The sequence below is a fragment of the Mustela nigripes genome, chromosome 14, assembly GCF_022355385.1.
Source record: "Mustela nigripes isolate SB6536 chromosome 14, MUSNIG.SB6536, whole genome shotgun sequence".
Taxonomy (NCBI): domain Eukaryota; kingdom Metazoa; phylum Chordata; class Mammalia; order Carnivora; family Mustelidae; genus Mustela; species Mustela nigripes.
The window spans coordinates 4,365,139-4,388,299 of record NC_081570.1 but is presented as its reverse complement, the minus strand read 5'-3'; the positions used below and the strand labels follow the sequence as shown (position 1 = coordinate 4,388,299).

General features: G+C 54.8%; 1 protein-coding gene across 13 annotated transcripts in view; it reads right to left on the bottom strand.

Annotated features, from left to right (window-relative positions):
• Positions 1–23,161, bottom strand: part of CAMTA1 (calmodulin binding transcription activator 1) — an 822,863-nt gene that overhangs the window by 684,521 nt on the left and 115,181 nt on the right. The gene's annotated exons all lie outside the window — the stretch shown is intronic.

The following is a 23,161-nucleotide window of genomic DNA, read 5'->3' as shown; positions in this document are numbered from 1 at the left end:
AGCCGGAAGGTACGATGGTGCCAGTGCTCTGAAAAGCGGGTTAGTCACTTTCAGGTGATCTGCCCATTGCACTCCTATGTATTTACTCAAGAGAAAAGAAAGCCCATGTCCTTACAGAGACCTGTACACAAACGTTCCTAGCAGCTTTGTTCATAATAATGAAAAACTGGAAACCACCCAAATGTCCATCAACAATGAACAAACCGTCTCACATCCACACAGCGGAACACTACTCAGCAATAAAATGAAGTGAACTGATACATGCAACATGAATGAGTCACAAAATAATCGTGCAGCCCCAAAAGTGGGTACAGACTGTACGGTTCCAATTACATAAACTCCAGAAAATGCAAACTAACTATAGTGACAGAAAGCAGCACAGCAGTTGCCTGGGGGGCGGGAGGCAGGATGGCCCAAGTGACGGATCACAGGGGCGCTGGAAGACACTTCTGGAGTGGGCTGGACCTGTTCACTCTCTCGAGTTAGCGACAGGGACGTCAACACGCACCAGGCTGCATGTTTTCAATCTGTCCGGTCTCGCGTCTGTCAATTACACCTCCGTGACACGGCCCTTAGACAGAGACAAGAATGTGAACGGTGCCCCTCAGGCAGGGGCCACAAGCCCGGGAGAGAAAAGAAAGCACATCAGTGGAAGGAACAGTGATTTGGCCGTGACTAGTGGTGAAAAAGCTTGCGTTAGAGCTCAGAACATCCCGTCTCGTTCATTCAGTCAGTAAGTGGGTGTTCGGAGCCCCGAGGACACAGAGAAAGACAGGGCTACTCTGCTGAAAGCAACGAGGACAAGAGCACTGGTTGTTCTCCATCTTGGCCATAGACGCGCACCCCGTCCTGCAGGTGTGCGGGCTGAGTGCCTGGCCAGGCTCCCAGCTGACTGCGCTTCGGCAGATGACATAAATGCTTTGTGCCTCAGTTCTTCACCTGTAACGGAAGGAGGACAGTACCCTCCGCCTCACAGAGTTGTTCCGATTTAACAAAACGGCATCGTCTTCGAGTCTTGGGAGGATGCCTGGCACGCTGTGAGCGCTCCATCCGCGCGAGCCCGGTTCGCGCTGCAATTGTCTCTACTTTTATCACTGAACTGTCTGTAGAGACACACGCCGAGATAGAAGAGGTCTCCGGGGGCTGAGACACACGGCTGTCTCTATCGGCTCGTCTGTGCTTCCTTACCTTTCCTCCCTGCTGCTGTCTCACTTCAAAAACGGGAAGTCTTAAGTAAACAAACCCACCAAGTAAGCTAGAGCTCCGTACTCCCGGGCACACTTCAAAGGCAAGTCCCCCGCGGGCGCTGAGCCCACAGCCTCTCCCCTTCCTCAGATGCCCAAGAAGCCCCCCGACAAGAGCCCAGATCAGAACCTTCACCCACAGCGGGTTAACATGTTGGAGGTGTGAGACTACAGGTCTCTCTTCACCCCTGCATTTCTTGTAGCCTATAACTCTGACCCGACCAAGGGCATCTATACCCCGGGGTAAGTGGTGTCTACACTCGGGGAAGGGCTGCTCCGTCGGCCAGAGAACCCAAGAACGGAAGCTACGACCTGGACGTATACTGAAGAGGTACAAGGGACACCCTACCAGCGGGGGCCTTTTCCTGCCCATAGCTGAGCTAGAGGGAGAGTGGGGACTGCACATCAGGGGCCCGGGTCCCACCCCCTCCCCACCCTGGTGATGGGTGCCATGAGAACCCCACAGAGGCCTCATCCCCCAAGTGGAGCTAACAGCATTCACCAAAGAGCAGAGATGAGTGCTGGGGGCGTGGGGGCAGCTGAAGGACGCCTCACCAACCCAAGAGGGCTGCAAAAGCACCTGAATAGGACCCGGCCCTAAAGACGGTCAGAGGGGCACAGCAGTGACTTGTGTGGGGTGCCAGCCAGGGGCCTGAGGAAGCAGCAGTCACTCAGGACCAGACCCCTCACCCCCACGCCCTCCTCACGCACCAACAGGCCCAGTAATGGATTAAGGGAAGCTTTAAATTGACTTAGAAACCCCAGAACTAAATGAGATTATGTTCCTGTGGCCTGGTGGAATGAAGGATTGAAATAGAAATTAAATTCAGTTAGCAAAAGAGAGAGAGAGCTCTGTGTTGCAGGCCCCTGAGCTGTGGCCCGAGCTGCGTCCTGCTACACACGTGAACACGGTCACTGCCAGTTCCACAGACAAAAGCAGAGCCAAGTGCACAGTGAGGGTCGCAGCCCACCAGGCCCCACACACACAAGGGAGGGAGACCTGCATCTTGTCCCGGGGAGCTCACCCCCACGGGAGACGGGTGTGCAGACAGATGAGGACAAAGCTGCAGATTACCAGGGGAAAGGGGGAGCTGAATCCTGTCCTGCAGAGCCTCCAAAGAGGGCGCCTGGGCAGAATATGGAAGTCTCCAGGGATGGATGAGGGCATCTAAAGTGAGCGCAAAGGCAGCTTGAGTCTGAAAGGGGTTCCCCCAGGGGTACCTGGGGGGCTCAGTCATTAAGTGTCTGCCTCCTTCACCTAAGGTCATGACTCCAGGGTCCTGGGATCGAGCCTCACATATGGCTCCCTGCTTCTCCCTGTCCCACTCCCCCTGCTTGTGTTCCTGCTCTCCCTGTGTCTCTCTCTGTCAAATAAATAAAATGTAAATAAACAAACAAATAAATAAATATCAAAAAATAATAAAAGAGGTTTCCCCCAGCGGGAGTCTACAACTTAACGAAGGGCAGTTCCACGGAGGGTGAACGTGGTGGCCCCCAAGTGCTCACTGACGGACTTAAGTCTTTTGTGAGGGTTTCTTTTTAAAAAAATAATGTATTTATTTGAGAGAGAGAGAGCGTATGCGTGGGAGTCAGGGGAGGGGCACAGGGAGAGACTCACAAGCAGACTCCCTGCTTGAGCACAAAGCCCAACACTGGGCTCGATCTCATGACCCTGAGATCAAATGATCCTGAGCCAAAATCAAGACTCAGACACTTAGCCGACTGAGCCCCCCAGGGGCCCCTTTGGCCCATGAGATGAGAAAAGGAACAATGCAGCACATTTTCAATAAAGCTAAACTGATTCCAGTTAAAGAACTGTCCTTTATTCTGAGACTGTGTCTTTCTAGCTTTTCTTTAATGAAATGTTAATGATACACAGTTGCTAGACTTTTTCTTTCTTCCTTGGCAAAATTAAAAGTTGGTGACCCTGTAAGTCCCTCCCATTAAAAAAAAAAAAAAAAAAAAAAAAAAAGGCCAAAAACAACCAGCATTGTCCTGTGAAAACACTCAGCAGGATGTATCTGCTGGGTACCCATGATGGCCCAGGCCAGGGTCCAGGTACAGAGAAAACAACAGTGAACGGCACAGATGCGGGTGTAGACATGGTCTCCACCTGGATGAAGCGCGTGTTCAAAAGGCTGTGAAGAGTAAATCATGAGGCTGGCATTTTCTTGAGACAGGGCCCACACGGACTCCTCATTGAGAAGTGAAATGTGAAATGAGGCCTGGAAAATGAGCTGGTGCCAGCCATGGGAGTGGCTGAAGACAGAGGGTCCCAGGTAGGGGAGTGGCAAGTGCAGAAGTCCTGAGATGAGATCTTAAACGGACAAAGAGCCAGTGAGGAGGCCACAGTGCAGAGGCACATAGCTGGGACCGCAAGGAAGGGCCTATCTGGGAACAAGGCCGCCAGAGGCATCTTCCGGGGGCAGACAGAGATAATAAATTCTTCCCTGGGGAGGGTTCAGACAGGAACAAAGGTAAAGAAGAGAGGTCTGTGCGAGAGCCAGAAAGGAAGAAGCAAAGCCCGTGGTTGCACACCTGTTCAACGAGACACAGCCCTGCCCACCTGGGTTTATACTTGGTCTGTACCTAAGACACAGGCACCTGCTGAACAGGAAGAGACAGAACATCTGGTTCCTGCTCTGATCCCTGCAGAGTGGGCACGGCATCTCGAAAGCCTTTTTAGACTCCCTACCATGGAAGTCCAGTGGTTTGGGGAGCTCCCTGCCCACCGAAGCAATGGATTTCAGTACTTTAGGCTGAGACCACGTACCCACCAAAACGACAACGGGTATTCTCAGCTCTGAACGGCCAATGTGATTTTCCTGAGTGTCAGTAGCACAGCCACAGGTCAGAAAGCACTTTGGTGAGAGGGAGGGTTTTCTTAATTCCTATCCTGGAGGATTCAGACCATCAAGTTCTTCCGTGAGTGTGGAGAAGATGCCCTTCCATCCCCACCCCTGCTCCACAGCTGATGCCCCCAGCAGCAGAACAGGAGACAGAGGGAGCAAGGGTGTGGCGCCCACCCCTGCCTGTCCCGAGAGGAGGGAAAAGATGGGACAGAGGAAGAAGGTGGGACGAGATCCTCATCCTCTCTCCCACACCACCCCAGATGGGTATGTAGGACTCTGAGAGCCTGAGGCCTAATGATCTGCTTCCCGGAAATGAGGAGAGTCACAGGCTCTAGGAACATGGTTCCCAAACTGTGTACCGAGGCACCCTGCGGAACCTCAGTAAACTCCTGGCAGGCCAGCAGTTACTGAGCGATACGAGGTACCCATCAGACACTGTTGGAACTACTAGCTTGGGGTGCTTTACAGTTTCACGGGCACATCAAGTGACATCCCTTCTGAGCGAGTGCTGTCACTACGCAGCTGGGTTTTCAGGGCTTGCTGGGATAAGCCAGTGCCTTGCAAAAATCAGTATATCACGACGCTGGTGACACCCACTATGATTCCGGGATTTGAGGAGATGTCCGCTGACCAATGGACACACATATCCCGTTAGTAAGTAACTTGGTTATTTATTTATTTATTTATTTATTTATTTATTTATTTATTAAGATTTTTATTTATTTATTTGACAGAGAGAAATCACAAGTAGTCGGAGAGGCAGGCAGAGAGAGAGAGACGAGGAAGCAGGCTCCCTGCTGAGCAGAGAGCCCGATGCGGGACTCGATCCCAGAACCCTGAGATCATGACCTGAGCCGAAGGCAGCGGCCTAATCCACTGAGCCACCCAGGCGCCCCGTAACTTGGTTATTTAAGAACGAAATAAAACCTTATGAGTATTATATTTTCAAGCCGCTATTAAGTTGTTGGGACACAGCTCTTTATTAAGGTATTTGGATCTAACCACTTAATAAACAGAACCATGAAGTATTTCTTGCAGCCTAGGGACATACGGAGGCACTTGGGAGGTCAAGAACCAAGAAAGTTCAGGAACTTGTGCTCAGGGGGAACTTGGCCCAAGGCCCCTCCCAACACTGAGCAGGCAGATGGCCAATAATGAGTAACCAGTGCCACTGAACGTGCCAGGTGCTGTCCTAAGGGACCGACTTGGTGTGGAAGTGGAGGCCACTGCTCCACTTGGTAGTGCCACTACTTGGTAGTGATCGGTCAGCGGCAGTGTCATCACTGTTGTATTATTATGGCTTTTCTTCTCAACAGGACACCGGTCGGAGGTGGGGGTGCAGAGGGAAAGGAAGGTCCCCATAGCTATTCAGCTGGTTGGGGGGCAGCACCCACAGCCTGCCTCCTACGCCGCACAAGGTCCCCAAGGGGAGGGATCAGCAGAGGGCAGCTTCACGCCTTGTTGAGAAAGGCTGAGGGCTCTGATGGTCAAGGCAGAAAGGTCTTGGCCTCTTGGTCTTCCAAGAAAGAACCAGACTCCACCTAGGAGGACTCCTTCCCCAAAGTCTGGATGGGGCCCTTGCTCCTGGAGTATCAAGAGCACGGCTCTCAGCAGAAGGGACACTCATCCTCAGCGACCACCAGGTCCCAAGGACACACCCCTCCCCATAGCCCAGGGTACTGAGGGGTCTCTGAGAGGCACTCTGGAAGACTGAACATGGACCCAACACAGCCAGGCAGAGACAGAGTAACAGGATGGGCCGCAGCAAGCCATTGTACTTCTCGCCCGAGTGGAGCCCTCCTGTCTCACCAGCAAGCTCAGGCCGCCTGGAAAGAAGCTACACGCTCTCAGAGGCACATGGGAGTGACCGCGTGACCCTGGGACACAGTGGGCAAGGCATCAGAGGTGAGGGACCTGGGAGAAAGTGAGCTGCGGGCTGAGGACTGAGCAGCCCCGTGGCCCGGTTCCATGGAGGAAGGCAAGGAGCAGGTTCCAAAATAGCTTCCCCAAGTCCCCAGGCTCCAGGAGCCCACCTTCCCCTCAGCCCGCAGCCACCACTGCCCCAGCACGGCCTGGGGCCAACAACTGCCGCCGCAGGGCAGGCCCCCACCCTACCCAAGAAAGCTAGTCTGTGTTCCAGGAAGAAAATGCCCAGAGAAAGCAGACCACGAGGCAAACTTAGGCTGCCAGAGTTCATCAAAATCGCTATTTGCAAGATTTCTATCTGCCCGACTCGAATAGTTCCAATTCCAAAATGCTAGATTCCCCGGTATAGTAATAGAAAGGGTATTCATAGGCACTCCAGCTTCCAATAAGATGTAAAAACTTAGCTCACATTTTTTAAAGTTTATAAATAGCCTCGGAAAAGAAGCTGGAACACGCTTCTTAGTAAATACAGCTGACCCATTTTCCTCATTCTTCACCAGGAATAAAGCGACTGTTACCACGGAAAGTACAGAAGAGTCTAAATATATATTCCCCCGCACAGGCACCCAGATCAGACAAGCGGAGTCGACACCCAGGCGATGAAGGAAGGAGGGGCAGCCCCCGGCTACCTCCCCACACTTGAGAGGCCAGGGTGGAGGGGAGGGATGGCGGGGGGCACGTGGAGTGCCGTGTCCCAGCTCTGTAAGGGGACAAGCCCTGGCTCCCGGCTCTGCAGCCCACTGCTCACTGCTCCAGCCAGGCTTTCCCCTGACCTGTGCCCTCCCAGCAGCTGGCTTCTTCTCCAGCATCTCATGTGTTTCTCCAGCCTATCCCCGCAGCAAGCAGGGAAGCTCCCTCTGGGCCCACCTTCCATCCAGCGCCGGGAACGGGGCCTGGCACGTGATAAACAAACATTGATCCAATGAACGGATTCGTGTCTGCGTGGCCAGGCCTGACTTAGCTTGTGTTCCGAGCACTTTCCTGATTACGGATGGGCTTCTTCCTCATCCGGGGGGCTGCAGACCGGTCTGTCTGATGGCCATGGAGGGGGTCCTTGTTTCTGATTAATTTTATACCCAGGGAACTCTTTCTGCCCCGCTCCTTTCAGCAGCAACTGGTATAATAAAATGATCGACCAAACCCAGCAGGTCTGGCTGACTCAGAGAAGGAACGTACATAACTTTCCATGGGGAAGGTAAGAGGGTCTGTCCACTGTTCTGTCCCGAGGACCGGGAGCTGCACCCAGCACACGACAGCTGCTCAGTCACTATCCATGAGGGGGCTCCCCAGGCAGAGCCACTGGTGGGCGTCTGACAGCTTCCTGAGGACCCTCAGAGGTGGCCGTGCTTCCCGCGGGGCTGGGAGCAGACCCACTGCCCCAGAAGAACTGTTCTCAGGGGGGCTGCAGACAGGGCAGAAAGGCCAAGCCTCCCGGCTCGATTCTTCCAAGGAACCCCAGCAAACACAGAGAAGGGGTCCGCTCTGGAGGGCACCCTAGGGATGGGGCTTGTCACCTGGAGAGAACCAGAAACTTCCAGCAGACATTTCAAAGCATCCGAGTCTGCAGAGTGTCTGCCGACCAAGGACGGAGGCAGGAGGGGCAGACACACGGCCCGTGGGCAGAGGTGGAGGATACGCAGGGAGGCTTTACAGAGAAGCTGGGAGGCTGGCGGCCGGGAAGCCGGGCCAGACCCAAGGGGAGGCACCTGGCTTCCGGCCACCGGGAAGCCAATAAACAGCAGGTACTCCCACTCTTTGCCCTGCCCCTCCTGACGCTAAACACACCCCGCAGGCCAGCTGGTCACCACCGGAAGCAACCGTGTAGTCGGCTGCTTCTTGCATTCGAGACACTTCCCAGCTGGTTGAAACCTATTTCCCTGCCCCATTTCACACATCCGACCTGGGACAGTCCAGGCTTTGTGACAGAGACCAGAGAGGGTTGCCAGCACCATGCTGGGGATTGGGCCACGTGGTTGGGAGGAGGGTCCGCTACTCCTCCTCACCCTCCCGGGACCCTTACATAAAACCTCCTGGAACACAGGAAAAGGGCAAAACACCTCTGAGAACCAAAAGCCAGCTAGCCCACCAGCCCATTCGCCCACACCAAACAGAGACCCTCCTGCACGCTGGTCTTGGGGGGGGCGACACTCCCAGTCTGACCACGGGCATTGAGGGGCACTCTGGGGGGACACTCCCAGTCTGACCACGGGCATTGAGGTGCACAGGTCCTCCAGAGCCTGTCCTCTCACACCACCAGCCCCCTGCATGCCAGCCCAGCGCCTTGCACGTAGCAAGGGGCTCACCCAGGGCTAAAGACTGCCCTACCAGAAAGAGTGAGCAGGTGCCTGGGATTCTGCGAGTCCACACCAGATTCCTGAAGTCTCTATTCTTTTACTGGTTGTTTCTCTAGATTGACTTCAATTCATCATCTCGGTTATGATCATAAAAGAGCTTAATTGATACTTAGTTGCTGGAATCTACCTTACCTAGGAAATTTATTACTCCAGAGAAGTGCGGGCAGGGACCAACAAGCAGCACTCGCCACCCATCAGCAGAGAGCCACCGACTTTCTCCTCCGACTTGTTCCTGAAACACGTATGGAGGGGAAGGGACTCCCAGGATCTCAGCGCCCCAGATTAAAACCTGGCTTTCCAGGGAGCTTGGGAACCATGCAGTGCTTTTAAAACATGTCTGCAAACCCCTTGGATTCCTCCCATCGGAAAGTCGAGTCTAAGTCCCCTCTCCTTGAGCAATGGCACATGGGAGGGACACCGTGTGCTTCCATGGTCTACCTGGTTCTCGCAGGACATGCACCTCTGGGGCCCAAGTGCAGGCTGGCTGCCCGGACACTGCCGTGGAGACCATGTGGGGAGGGGGGTAAACCCCAAGTAGCCCCCAATGGGCTAGCCGTTTGCATCTTCCCGAACACACGAATGGCACCAGGCCCCGAGCGAGAGCCCTGGCCACACCCAGTTAGCCGGCAGCTCCAGGAGAGGGGACCACAACAAATGAATTTGCTAAGTCTGCGGCGATTTGTGACAAAAGCAGAAACAGCTGGAACGATACACAGACCTCACAGGCTCTGGGGCCCTGGCCAGGCCTCCCACTCCTATTACTCAGCTGAAATGGAAATGGGGGCCAGGAACGGATTTTTGTCAGCCTTTAAATGAACGAGAAAGAGAAAGAAAAAAACAAAAACAGGTACCGCGGAACACATTCCTCCTAAAGCTAACTTTATTCCATTTGAAGAAATATTCTTTGTTTTGAAACTACGCCCTCTTATATGGTTGGTGCTAACATAGTCTTCCTTTTACAAATGAGGAGATAGTAGCTGGTGATTGGCTTTTAATGGCCTCACTCGGTCAAATTAAAAAGTTTTTGAAATTGGACCAGCCCATGACATCTAGCGACAGGGAACCCACACGGTTAGATGGCCTCAGATCATTCCACATCTGATAGGCTGTGATTTATGAAATTCCCTACAGAAAAGAGGGAGCTACCTCATCTCCCCGCAGATACACTCTACAAAGCCCTGCCCCGGCTTATCAGCTCAGACACCTGGCTCTGCTTTAACACAGCTCATCGGTCATGTGACGGGTCCTTAACAGGCTCCTGCAAACCATTCCACCAAAGGCAGCAGCCTCCAGCCGGCCTGCCCTGCTTCCCGGGGCCACTCCTCCCGCGGGGCCCTCCTCGGCTCCAGGGCCAGCCAGTGGGTGGAGAGCGTGAAGCTCCCACAGAAACAATCCCACCAAACCCCAGCACAAAGCGTGTGGCTTCTGAGCCCAGCATCTCTCCAGCAGCATCTGGCCTGTCCGAGGCCGGGGCAGCTCGGCACAAAGAGAGACACAACAAACCTCCAGAACAAGGTGTCAGCAGATCTGCACTTTCCAAAAACAGAGTGTTTTCAGGTCACGGAACACAACAACGCCAGCCAGAAAACACTGCGGACTTCATTTCTAAAATGGAGAAGCAGCCTGCAAGGTTTCACTCTTCGGTTCCTGGCTTGCAGGGTCTCACCTGGCCTCCTGCACCCGTGTGGCTCTGGGGCTGCCACACCTCAGGGGGAGGCCACCGCAGCTGCCAGCCAGGCTGGCCCAGGGTCTCAGTCTCCCCTGCAGCACGAGGTCTGAGGCCAAGGAGGAGGAAGGGACAGGCGCCTACAGCTCCGAGAGACGGCCTGCAGTAACACAGTGGGGTCCCTGAGCACGTGTGTGTCTGACACACCGGAAACTGCCGTTTCCGCCACGTGTCCGCCACGGGGCACCCAGGAGCCCGGCCTCCACCCTCTGCCCGGCCCGCGTGCAGACACAGAGATGAGCACGACGCCTCTGGGCCGCCTCCGGAGAGGCTGCAGGCAGGACCGGCTGGTGCTGATTATTTCCTGAAGCCAGATAAATACCGTTTTGAAGCCACAGTATTTCTTGAGCACAAACAGTACAGTAAAGCCCAGACATTTATATGCAATTGGGAGACATTTATCCTGTGACAACATTCTATTCCAATGACTTTTCTATTACCGCCAATGATTAATGATGTAAATTCTGTCACTTGGGATGATGGATGCCGGGCAGCTGAGGGGCCTTTGCATAGATTACCCAAACCCCGGCTTCCCATTGGCTCCCAGGACAAATGTGGTCTGTGCTTCAGTCAAGCATAAATGTAAAGTTCGTTTAGATTAAAAAAATATTATTCTTCCTCAGTGCTCTCCGGTAGCAGCTCAGGACTGGATGGAAGCTTTCTCCTTCGGGAAGGTGTTTGTGCTCTTCAGCATCAGGGCTGCTGAGAAGAACTGCGTAACTTTGCAAACAGGCGCTGGGAAGGCCTTCACCACTGGGTGCCACAGCAGGAAAGCTGGAGCCAGGAGAGCAAAGCCAAGGTCTCAGGCACCTGGAGCCCCATCCAGCCTAGGCCCCAGGCAGACAGGCCCCCTCCCTCTCAACCTGGCATGCTGGTCCGTGACCTGGACTGTCCTCCTCAGCTCCCCATCGTCTCCACCCGCTAGGAACTGCCATCATTCTGCACCAGAGAGGATGTGCCAATGTCCCTGATCCTGCTTTGTGGTCCTGCCTCTGTCCTCCCCTTAAATGCGGCGCCTTCTGGGGCTCTTCCAGGCTTGCTTCCCTCTGGCTCCACTTGCTTGGGGGTTTCCGTTTACCTCCAGGGCTTCAGTTGCTGATGGCTCCCAAACCTGTGTTCTCCAGGCGCATCTCCATCCTGAGTTTCATGCTCCCAGATCCTACTGCTCACGGGAGCCTCCCATACTCCCCTGGGTCCTGCATGGCAGAATACAACCTCCTCCAGCCCAGCCGGCCAACACAGAAAGCCGGGAGCTAACCTGCACTCCTCTCTGGCCTCACCCTCCATCTCCGACGGATGACCAGATCCTACAGATTCCTTTCCTTAACAACCTCTGGACCTGTCACTCCAGCTGCACAACCTCAGTGTGGCCCAACTGTCACCTAGACTAATAGTAGCGAGTTCACGGTCTCTACACAGCTCTCCGTGCGTCCATCACGGCCTTCCCCTCCAAGCAACAGAACTCTCGTCAGCCGCCCCTCTCCTGGGCCCTCCAGAGCCTTCCTAGGCGCGTGGTATAAATGCTCCCCTCCAGCTGATGGGCTCTGTACCACCTGGCACCTGCAGACGGCCCCAGCCGCATCCTGGGCACACCTCCCCAGGCTGCATACTTTCTGGACTTCCTGCAGTTTTTAGACATGTCATGCTCTCTGAACACCACGTCTCCACGGGGCAGCTCCCCTGCATGCCTTGGGCTGACTAACTCACCCTCCGGGTGCCAGCCAGGCCTCCAGGCCACAAGGCCCCCAGGCCACACGGTCTCTGCTGGCGGCCCTGGGAGGAGCCTGCGACTCTGCCCTCCAACCTCTTGACACACATCTTGCTTCCTCACAGACGAGCGCAGGGCCCACCCAGCCTGGGTCACCACGGGCCCCGAGCACGTCCCACAGCGTCGGCAGAGAGTCACGGTCTGGCACACGGGGGCTCAGCGGCCGCACCAAGTGGAGAACTCATCTGCACACCCGGCTTCCTCCCATCCCGCCCAAGAACACGAACTCCTTAAAGCCCAGAACTGTGCCGCATCCCAATCTGGACCCCTGGGGAGTCTGCCACTGTCTCACGGCAGAGCAGATGTTCAGAACAGGTTATGGAGAAGCTGGGAAAGAAGAAAGTTAGAAAACTCATAAAAGCACAAAAAACTCAGAAAACCAGTGGCCTCATTCATAAGGCAAAGGCTTAAAAGTTTAAAGAAGGAGACAGAATTGATGTGAAGTGTGCAGCCAACATGCGAGCCTGTAAATCAAGCTGTTGTCAAACCCCGGGGAGAGCTGCCCAGCTTCCCTGCAGACTCGGAGAAGCAGCTGTAATTCAGGGGCGGGGCGGGCCTTACAGGAACTCGGGCTGCACTCGGAGCTGGATTCCTGGCACTCCTAACTCAATTTGGCCCTCTCTCCCTGTGTCCTTTCTTGGAAAATGGATGGGCTCTCGACTCTCTGAGGCCTGGGAAAGGCCCCGGGCTCTGCGCTGACAGCTGGGGGAACCGGATGCAGGCCAGCCAGGAGGATGCCCCCCCTCTCCCGCCACCAGGGGGCAGGGAGAAGCACGGGGGAAGATCCCGGACACTGCATGCACTGGCTCTCCTCCGGACCTCTCCAAGGCATCTGGACCTGGGGCAGGAAGGCATTCACAGGCCGTACCCTGGGGTTCCACTGCCCATGTCCAGTGTGCAGGACCCACAGCCAAAGACTCGGTACACACAGATGGGGGACCGGTCCTGGGCTGGCTGGCGACCACAGCTTGACAGTGGGATCAGACACTCTTTTGAAGGGCGGAGGGCCTGGGAGGACTCAACGCCCACCCCCACCCCACCCCCCGCCTGCAGGCCCCAGGCTTGGTCAGCAGCTGCGCTGATTGTCCCTGTCTTAGCAATCATGAACAGCACGTTCCTTCCCAAACCCGTGGCTCCAAACCTGCCAAGGGGCCACCATGGTTCCAAACCTGCCAAGGGGCCACTGTGGCAGGAGCTGGAGGCCCGAAGCTAGCCGCGGCCTCTCACACGACTCCCCACCTCGGCCGACATTCGTAACCCCTCCAGCTGCCCCAGCTCTGCCCCCACCCCAGGGACCTTCCCCCAGCAAGCCTCTTCTTTCAGACCGCTTCTCTGACCCCTCCTGCTCCCTGCTGACTGCACTGGTCTCTCCCATCTTGAAAAGTAATGTTCACGTGACTCTACCAAGTCTTTTCCCCCTGGGTTGCTCCTCTTCCTCTTCCTGTGAAACCTTGAGAACTACAGCCCCAGTCAGGAGCTGGGCAGGGAAGGAGTGCACGCCCAAGTCCCCAGGAGGACAGGGCAGAGAAATTATGAAATGCAGAAATTCAGAGATCTTAAAAGACTGCTGCATTTCTTGGCTGAGTGAATGCACATACCCCACTAGAAAAAATTACTTTCCAAGCTTGGCTTTTAGGTTCCTGGAGTGGAAGGAGTAAAACATCTAATTTTTGAAATCTTCATAAGTATATACATTTTTTTTTTTTTTTATAAAACTACTTAAATGAATCCACTTTTGCCTGACGAAGTAGAGAAATCCAAAGCTCTGGGATTTTAAAAGCTTCCATTAAAGCAGCTTTTCTTTTTTCAAAAAATAATGAATTGAAAACTAAATCAGAAGGCTTCATTAAGCCCAGGGCCAATGAGAGGCGGCCAGGATGAGCCCCAGACCAGCCCAGGAAGCTGGAGCAGGGCTGTGTCTCTCCTGCTTGTCTTACTTCTGCAGCAGTGCTAGCTGAAGGCATGCTTTCGAATCGTACAGAATTAGAATTCTGCTGTGTTTTTTTTTCGGGCAGTACAGTATGTCTTCATTGGTGCTCCAGCAGGCTCGCAAATTAAGATAAAATGCTGGTGAGGTGGAGACAAGAACGTGTTCCTATGGAGGGGAGAGAGCACAGAGCAGTGCCCTGGACTCGGGGGCGGCTGACAGCACCCTGGCCAACAACATGGGCTCCGTGTTTCCTCGGACCTGCTGAGCTAAGCGCCTCAACTTGTCATGCCAGGCCTAGGCTGGCTCCATGTTGAAGTGAGAAAGGTCCGGGGCCCAACCATGCACACGTGCCTCCAATCCCTGAGGGCCAGCCTAGGATCAGAACCTGAGAAGGGGCAAACAGTGCCTGGACAGACAGGCCACTAGCCAGAGGCCACAATAAATGGCCACGGGTGACCACAGGCTGGGGCATTCTGTAGCTCTGTGTGTGACTTCACCTTAACTCACATGCCTACCCATTCATCTGTGAGCTTCCATAACCCCCGTGTATCCATCAGGCCCTGTCCTAACACCAGAGGTACACAGTGAAAAGGTCAGACATGGGCCCTGCCCTTTTGCGACCTATATTCAATGGGGGGAGGCAGGCATCAAACCGAACCCCTCCGAAATAATCAGTTGTGACTACACTAAGAACCCCAGAGGCGGTACAAGACCATGTAAGGAGAGTTCCTCCGCCTGGTGCAGCCTCTCTGCCCCCTCTCAGAATGCTGACAAGCCCCTGGCTTTTCACATGCCCTCACATCCATCCTGGCCTGCTCCCGAGCCTGCATTCTGCCCCACAGGGCAGGCCTCCCTCTAACCATCCAGCTCCACCCACCTCCTGCGGGAGCCCTCCCCCCCCACCCCCCACCCCCACCCCCGTCCTCTCCTCTCCACGTCACTTGTTTCCTCCACAGTCTCTGGCTCTGAGTACACAGCCTGGCACAGCACGGAAATGCTCAGCCATGAAGCAACTTGAACACACTCAGGGAGAGTGCAAAATCCAGTGCAAAAGTTTGTTGATGGAAGCTTCCAGAAAAAAAGCCCAGCTGGGTCTAGGGTGGAGGAAGCCAAAGTTTGGTGGGGGGGAGGGTACAAGGTACACAAAGGCCAGGCCAAGGGCCCCTGGGGGCCAAGCAGTGTGCCTCCCTTGCTCCGACAGTGTTCTCACAGGGAGGGCACCCCAGGGCAGCTGGAGGAATGGGAACCACAAAGGCAGGTCTCTCTGCCGGCCCCTCAGCCAAGCGCTGAGCCACCTGGCGGACCTGGTGTCCAGCATGAAGTCACAGGAGCACAGGTGCAAAAGGGGGGCTCACAGCCATGTGGGCCGGCTAAGAGAACCTTCGCAGGCATCCAGGCCAGGGCTCGTGGGGCCAACCGATGGCAGCTGCAGCAAAGATGCAGGCACACACACCTGGAGCACAATGGGAGGAACTAGTCCCTGAACTCCAGCCCTGTCCTCAGTGACCTTTGTCCTCTGGAGTGTTCACACATGAGAGGAAGGACTGCATTTAGTCCCTTTATAGAGGCCAATGGAGGCACAGACAGTGTGACTCACTCCACGTCACAGCACATGGAAGGCAGCCTGGGGAGGTCAGGTCTGTAGCTAGCTGCAGGCAGGAGGTGCTGGGGAAGGCCACACGGCACGGCGGCTCTGAGCCCAGGCACCTGCGTGCTGCGCACAGGGCTGTGTTCAAATCCTGCCTCTGCAACTAACCGGGGCTGCATCTTTGGAGGGGTCACATACCCTTCCTGAGCCCAAGCGGGAACAGAAACACCTCCCCAGCTGCCCAGCTGGGGGGTTGGGAGGATCCTGCGACACATCCATGATAATAGGCAGCGGGCCCGGTTCAGTCTGGAACACCTATGACAGCCTATCCCCTATGAACTGGCGGTCACATCTTCTGTTAAAAAGAATGCAGGGGCGCCTGGGTGGCTTGGTCATTAAGTGTCTGTCTTCAGTTCAGGTCAAAATCCCCAGGTCCTGGGTTCTCCCACATATGCTCCCTGCTCAGCAGGGAGCCTGCTTCTGCTTCTCCCTCTCCCACTCCCCCTGTTTGTGTTCCCTCTCTTGCTGTGTCTCTGTCAAATGAATAAATAAAATCTTTAAATAAATAAGTAAATAGATAAATAGATAAGTAAATAAATAAAAAGGAGGCAGAGGTGGGGCATACGGGAGTTGGGAAAACCTGTCAGCCTGGGGGACTAGTTGCTGGAAGAACCAACCTGAAGAACCCTCCCCAGGTCTACCACACACACACACCCACAGAGGGAGGGAGCCTCAGCCCAGACAGACAGCCACCAAACATACACAAAAAACTTCTCTCTTATGGCAGCAGAAATACCAAGGTTATCTCGAAGAGTACTAAGAAATGTTAATTCCCTGGGGCTCTTTATGTAAAGATGACTAAAATCCAGAGGATACAGTAGCTCCCAGGAGACAGACAGGAAGAGAGACACACTTTAATATTTCATTAGTGTCCCATTAGCAAGACAACACACATTTTCACACTTGGTGACTTCTTGGGAATAACGTCTCATTCAGACACAAACAGGGGACATGGCTGCTGCTTACACGGCTGGCCTGCAAAGCATCCTGAGGCAGCCAGTCAGAAAGAACTTGACCTTCAGCGCTCTGGCTCCTGGAGCCAATGAACTCAAGAGTGCAAGACTTCCTGGGTGCCTCCTACAAAAACTGCTAATCTGGGATTGAGAGCCGGGCTGCCGAGCGGAAGGAGGGAAAACCTTACTGAGGCTTTTTAAGGCAGGCTCAGGAGGCTTACCTCTCCAGGCCTGGCACAGCACAGCGCCCCCACCATCCAGGGCATTCTAAAATCTGAGCCGGGGACAGTGGAGGGCAGGGAGGAGGAGCGGAGGAAGCAGGGACTTGGGAAGACACCCGGTGGCCCGTCCTTCACTATTATTGTGCAAATCGTCGTCACATTCATTTGCTCAACAAATAGGTACCAGGCTCCCAGCGTGTGCCAGGAATGAGCAGGATGCTTGGCTCAGGGCAGGGAGCAGGCAGACCTCAAACAAGGAAGCAAAAAAGAAATAATAAAGTTGTGGATTTCCGTTCATGACAGACCCAGGAGGCGGGACTACCGTTCCCACTTTTCAGATGGAAACGCTCAGGTAAGTTAACTGCCTTCCACAGCTCAGGGCCCCGGACTCAGACGCCTCCTCCTGCGGCTGGAGACTGGGGCACGGCACAGGGAGGAGCCCGGCCACCCCTCTCTTGGCTGAACCATCCGAGGATTCGGACATGACAGCACACGGCTGCAGACCCCGTGCAGAGGGGCTGCGTCTTCAGGTTTCTAGACTTGTCACTACATTCTCTGGATGGACATGAGCTGCCAACAGGCAGGACGACCGGCACAGAAAGTCAAAGAAAATGACAACAGGCAGTGTCCTCTCCAGTCAAATGGGCCACCTTTGTAAAAGTGACCTCCCAGGCTCCTTCACTCCCTCCCAGACCACCTCCCAGGGCCAGCCCGCGGGCCCTGGTCCTGAGAAAGTCAGCCTCCACGTCCAAGGAGCAGAGGGCATCTGGCCTCCAGGGACACCCTCCCCGAGTCCCTCTAATTTGGTCTATTAATTTAAAGCGGAGGAAGCTGGCCAGGAGTGGTAGGCACAGGGGATGTCTGAGAGGATGTAATTAATGCAGCTGCTCCACACGGAAGGTAACGCCTTGTCTCCTCATTAGCAGATGTACGGCAATTTAGGATGACATCCTGGAGGACAGCGACGGGGACACACAGCTCCCTTCAGGTCCACGCCTCGCCCGCCACTTCAATCTCCTCACTGCTGGGCAATTACGAAGTGCTCCCAGCACAGCCTTGCGAGCTGCTGGCAGCCGGCGTTGGGGCGCTGGCACTGGAAGGGCCGGCAGCCCGGGGGCCAGGCAGGCCCAAAGCACCCACCCGAGACTCAGCAGCCACGGGTTCCCACACAGAGACCTGTGAGGGGTCGAGAGCACACGGCCTCAGCTCCGCAGCAGTCCCACATTCGTACTCAGCGTGGGTTCCTGACCCTGTCTGCGGAGCTCTGTAAACACAGGAGACACAAGGTGGGCTCTGCGAGGATGTGAGGGCTTTCCCAAATCGTGGCATGTCGGAGGGCCACAGGCACGCAGAGAGCCATTTCCAACAAGCACATGTCAAGTCGTATTAATTTTCCCCTCAAACAACAAGACCAGCATTTTTTTTTTTTAAAGCTGGTTTTTCCTTGCAAAGCTCAAATGTTGCAGAAACATTTCTGTATGAGGGTCAACCCTACAAAGCAATGCTCTGGCTCTGGGCCTCCCGGGGGACTAGCTGTGCAGAAGCTGGCAGTGGGAGGCTGGGGGAGGGGCAGGGAAGAAGCTGCCATGTCAGAGTCTGGGGATCGCGGCTCTTCTACCCCCGCGAGACCACCTACGGAGAGTCCACAGCAGCTCTGGAATCACGTGGGCTGTGAACCTAATTACAACCCGGCAGAAGGGCGACAGCATGCCCCTTCCGTCACCGTGCGACCCCCTGGGCCGCCCAACAGGTTAACACTGCCTCAGCCTGTCCACAGCAAAGGCTTTTGGCTGGACGTCAGGACCTCATCGACACACAGATAAAGCCAAAAGCCAACACGGGACAGCTGCAGGGTCCATGATGGCACCAATGAGAAAGGCCACCAATCTGAAGACTAGTCGAGGCTGGCTGCAGAGCTCGACACGGGCCGGGCAGCCCTCGAGGCCAACAGCTGAGGAAGATGCAGGAACTCTTCCTTGGCCTCAGGTGAGCGCAAGCCCCTCACAGAGCACAGTCTGAAAAATGGAACCTGGAAAGTTCACTCGGGGGTGACTCTGACAAGTCTTTTTGTGCACATGGATTAGGTTTACCCGGTTACACTCAGAGATAAGCTGGGTGGCTGGCGAGTGTCCCCCCGTGGCCCACTCTACCCACTGTACTTTGATCCACATTGCAAACTGTCAGGACCCCAGCTTTTTAGGCAACTAGAACCTTCTACACTCCACACTCTCTCCCACACATGTGCACCTTGCCCAGGTAAAGCTCCACCCCTCCGACAGGCCAGCTGGCCCAAGGGTCTGCTCTAGGACCTACCTCAGGGTAGAGCCCCCATTCACCGGAGAACTACACCCTTCTGGAGAGGCCTCAAGACCCGGCAGCCCTGGGATGGGCTTCTGTGGGCTGTGCATTTCTAGGTGATGGCTTTTCCCAGTCTTCCCCAGGGGCCAGCAGCATTTCCTCGTGCATGATTTCAGGAAGTGCCCAAGAATGAAACAACTATGATTTTGCTTAGAAAGAACAGCTACAGGGTTGTTGTTTTTCCCAAATGCAGCTGGAACGAAGACACAAACTGACCTTTCACGTGCATTTTGAATTAATTCAGAAATACTCGATCCAAGTATAGAATATTAGGTGACTTTACTTTGTGCGCCCTTTCCTCTAAATTATTAAAAGTCTCAAGGATTCTCCAGTCTGTGGCTAACATTTCAGATGACCAAAGCAGACAAATAAATCGAGTTCTCTTTTAAGGCAAGGAAATCTTCGTTTTCCTGAAGAGTAAAAAAGAATGTGGCAAGTCGGCCTGCTTCATTCCTACCAGCCTCCGCTGAAAAACCGGGGTAAGGTTTAGGGTGTAAAGGGACACGATGCTTGTGCTTATTACTATACTTCTCCATGCTATTCTTTAATTCAACACCTTTTAATTAAATTTAAATGGATTGAGCAGTTTCAGCAATGATTCCTCAATGCTCATGTGTGATTCTGAAAATGTCGGAATCTGGCTAAATTACTCTGGCACACTTACCTGTCAGTGACAACTCCCGAGAAATACAGCACACTCAGGAGCCCAGCGAGGACTGTGCCCCTAAGCGCGGGGTGGGGGGAGACACACACAAAGCACAGGGCACCTCAGTACACACTCCCAGTGAGCTGTGCAGCTTGGTCTCACAGTCACGGACCCCCAAGGCCTCATGAGCAGTATTTTGGCGAAGTCGAATCAAAGCGTATTTTATTAACCCACCTTCCAATTCTCCACCCCAACAAAACAAAACAAATGAGGACTATGGTTCACCACTATGAACTCTGTGCCAAATGTGGAGAAGGGGACAGGGCCACTGTCCCAAGAGCCCTGGATTGACGGAGGAGAATGAGGCAGTGAGTTGCCCAACAGCGGACACAGAAACCTTTTCTTGGGAAAAGCACCCGAAACTTGACTTTCAATATGCTTCTTGAATATTCTAGCTTAGCATCTGCAGTGAGCAGTGAACAGCGTCTCCCGTGCCAGGAAGCAGATAAGCTGTGGGTAGAAGGCCTAGCTGGAGTGCGAGACAGAGGCCCAGCCATCAGCCTGCCTGCCACCCAGGGCGGCGGGGTGCCCTCAGAGAGCACAGGTACCCACTCAGTGCCGGCTTGGGAGGCCAGGGGCCACAGCAACAGCAGATGGCCAAAGCCCCTTCTTCCTGTCACGAGGGAGATGGAGGACACACAGATAAGGAGATGCCACCCAGCAGGCGTCTGAAGCACATCACAGGCACCCGGCAGGCAGAGGGGTGAGGGCGCACTCGTCAGATAATGCGACCACAGACATCCCCCAAAGGGCGCGTCTGAGCACAGCTGAAGGAGAAATGGGGAGGGAACTGTGGGGGGCTCCTGGGAGAAGGAACAGTAGGTACACAGGCATCGGGAACGGGGACGCTGTGAGCCAGACCACCAGAAGCCTGGAGATCATGGGCCATCTCTGGATTTTACCTGCAGTGTATTGGGATCCAAGCAGAAGGGCTGGCTGCTCCGCCCGTCGCCAGGAACTCTGTGTCTGAGGGGCTGGGAGCATCAGGTCTCACGTGTGCCCGAGGCCAGTCCTGGTGTGACAGAGGGCACTCCCAGCTTACTCCCTGTGACCGGGCCCAGGTGGCTCTGGCCCCTGGGACAGGCACCCGTACTCCCCTGTTGGGTGGGCCTGGTACCTGCTGCTGGACCCAGAGCCTTCAGTGTGTCACCAGGAAGGGACTGTCAACCCAGGGAACAGCACAAACTCTCTGTACGGCAGGAGGCACGAGCCCCGAGAGGTGCCGGGCTTACGCAGGCCCCAGAGCAGCTGTTTGGAAGAAACCCAGGACCCCTCAGCTGCCCTCAGTTGAAGCTCAGCCCGCAGCACAGAGCCCTGGACCTAAGCTGCCCAGACCTGCTCTCCCCCTTTCAAAGCTCCGCACCCCTTCCAGAAACATGGGCTGTGGGAAGGCATGAGGGGGCCGCGGGGACGACAGCTGCTGAGGCCGCGGGTCAGCCGGTCACGTCTCCTTACAGCAAGAGTTCCTAGAGGTCAGGGCCCGTGTCCCTTTAGCTGTCCCAGAGCCCAGATGTCTGGCGACTCAGCAAACAGTGACTGTTGACGATGCTGCCCAGGCTCCGGACATCCTAGAACTCTAACCATTTCACCAACTCAAGGACATAGTGGAAACCACACACCGGATTTTGAAAAAGCAAACAAACTGAAAAGCAATTAGAAAAGACAAATCACAAATATGTAAGCGTTGAGGCCTGCGATGGATGTCTATCTTGAAGCCGGATCTCCACTTCCTCTTCAGACCCAGGGGGCCCTGCTGGAGCACAGTGAGGCCGTGTCACGGACAGCTCCGGCCGCCTCTCAGGTGGGTCACAACCGCTCCCCCTCAGATGCCCACAGCAGCGCGGGGAGCAGGGCCTCAAACTTCACTAAAATGAGTGTTTTGACTGGTGGAAGAAACGTGCACTGGCCCTGGGCAAGTAGTAACTGGATGAGGACACGTCACACAGCACCTTCCTCTTCCACTCCCTCCAGGGAAAGGACTGGCATGCTCGAAAATGAGGGGGAGGGAAAATTAAATACAAAATATATTCAAATAACAGCCACAGAGCGAGGAGGGGAGGCACGGATTTCTGAGCCAATTTCCAAACTCGTGCTGCTCTGCATTGCCTTTGAAACAGTCTCACTTTGCCTTCTGTTGCTTAAACAGTAATTATTAAAGGCATCAATTAAAAATGCCCAACTCTGCCGTCCCCATGGCCGCGGTCCCTGGCACGCCTCCTGCCCCGCCCGCAGCACCTGCCACCACCCTTGTTTTCTGTGTCAGTGGGCTAGCGCCAGTCCAGAATACAGGCTCTTCTCTGGGTCCACGGGCCGCTTTATTTGAGGTCAGGAGCGGGATCGCCGCCCACCCACAGCCCTGCCAGGAGTGGGAGGAAGGAGCAGGCCTGACGTGAGCCTTTTCCATCTGGAATTAGCACGCGCAGCGCGTACACAATGCAGGAGTTCAGCACGGCAGCCACAGTCCTCTCTGCTAGGAGGCTGGCATCTTCATCTCCTACAGAAAGCCCCTTGACAGTGAGTTTCTCCCCGCCCTTCTTCCCACCCCTCCCCGGGAACAGGAGAACCCTGGGAGAATCACACCACCAGAACCATTTGGACAGGACATGAAAGAGGAAATCCCTCTTCTTGGCGCCAACACTGGACAGCTTCCAGATCACAGAGTGGTCCCTCCTGGCTTGTCTGAAGAAATTGTGGGTGATTTCCGCTCACATTCCCAAGCAGGCAACGGGCTCATTTGGCCAGAGTGTCAACATTCAGCTCTGCCTCCCTCTGGGGCATGTGGAGGAGCAGGAGAGTATGTGGGAACACAGGAGCAGGGAGGGATGGAGAGGTGTCTGACCCCGGAACACACACAAGATATGCAGGTATGATCCCCAATGTGTACAGACACAGTCACAAATTATTACGAAGAAAGTGTATTAAGAGCCACATGAACCCAGAACAGGGAGCCAGTCATTCTGCCGGGGGGCGTTGCCAACACAGAGAGGAGGGGAAATTTAATTGAAACTTACAGGCGTTCCCATCACCCAGGTGCTGAAGGGACAGGTGCGGCATGGACAGAGGGTTTCACAGTTACCTAAGGAGCTGAGGCTTTCACCTGCAGAGTAGGGGTAACTGCCTTCAGACAAAGGCAGAAGGGGGGTGTAGGAAAAGGAAGAACAAGGCAGGGAGTCCCTGGGCCACACCGCAGCGGTGGCTGGGAGAGATGGAAAAGACAGGCAGAACCTGCGCGTCGCCATTCGGACTCCGGGGCACCACAGGGCATCAAGCAGGACGCCAGAGCTGTGAGCCTGGGCTAGCTATGAGACCTTAGTGCGGAGGAACAAAGGATCAGGTCGGGAAGAAACAAGGAGTCTGGTTCGGGACACAGGGGGTTTCAAGTGTTCGGTATGCAACATGAAACAAAGATGTGAGACTCAGGCAAAGGGTAGGGCCTTAAGATCCAGATGTGGTACCATGGGTGTAGAAGTGGAAA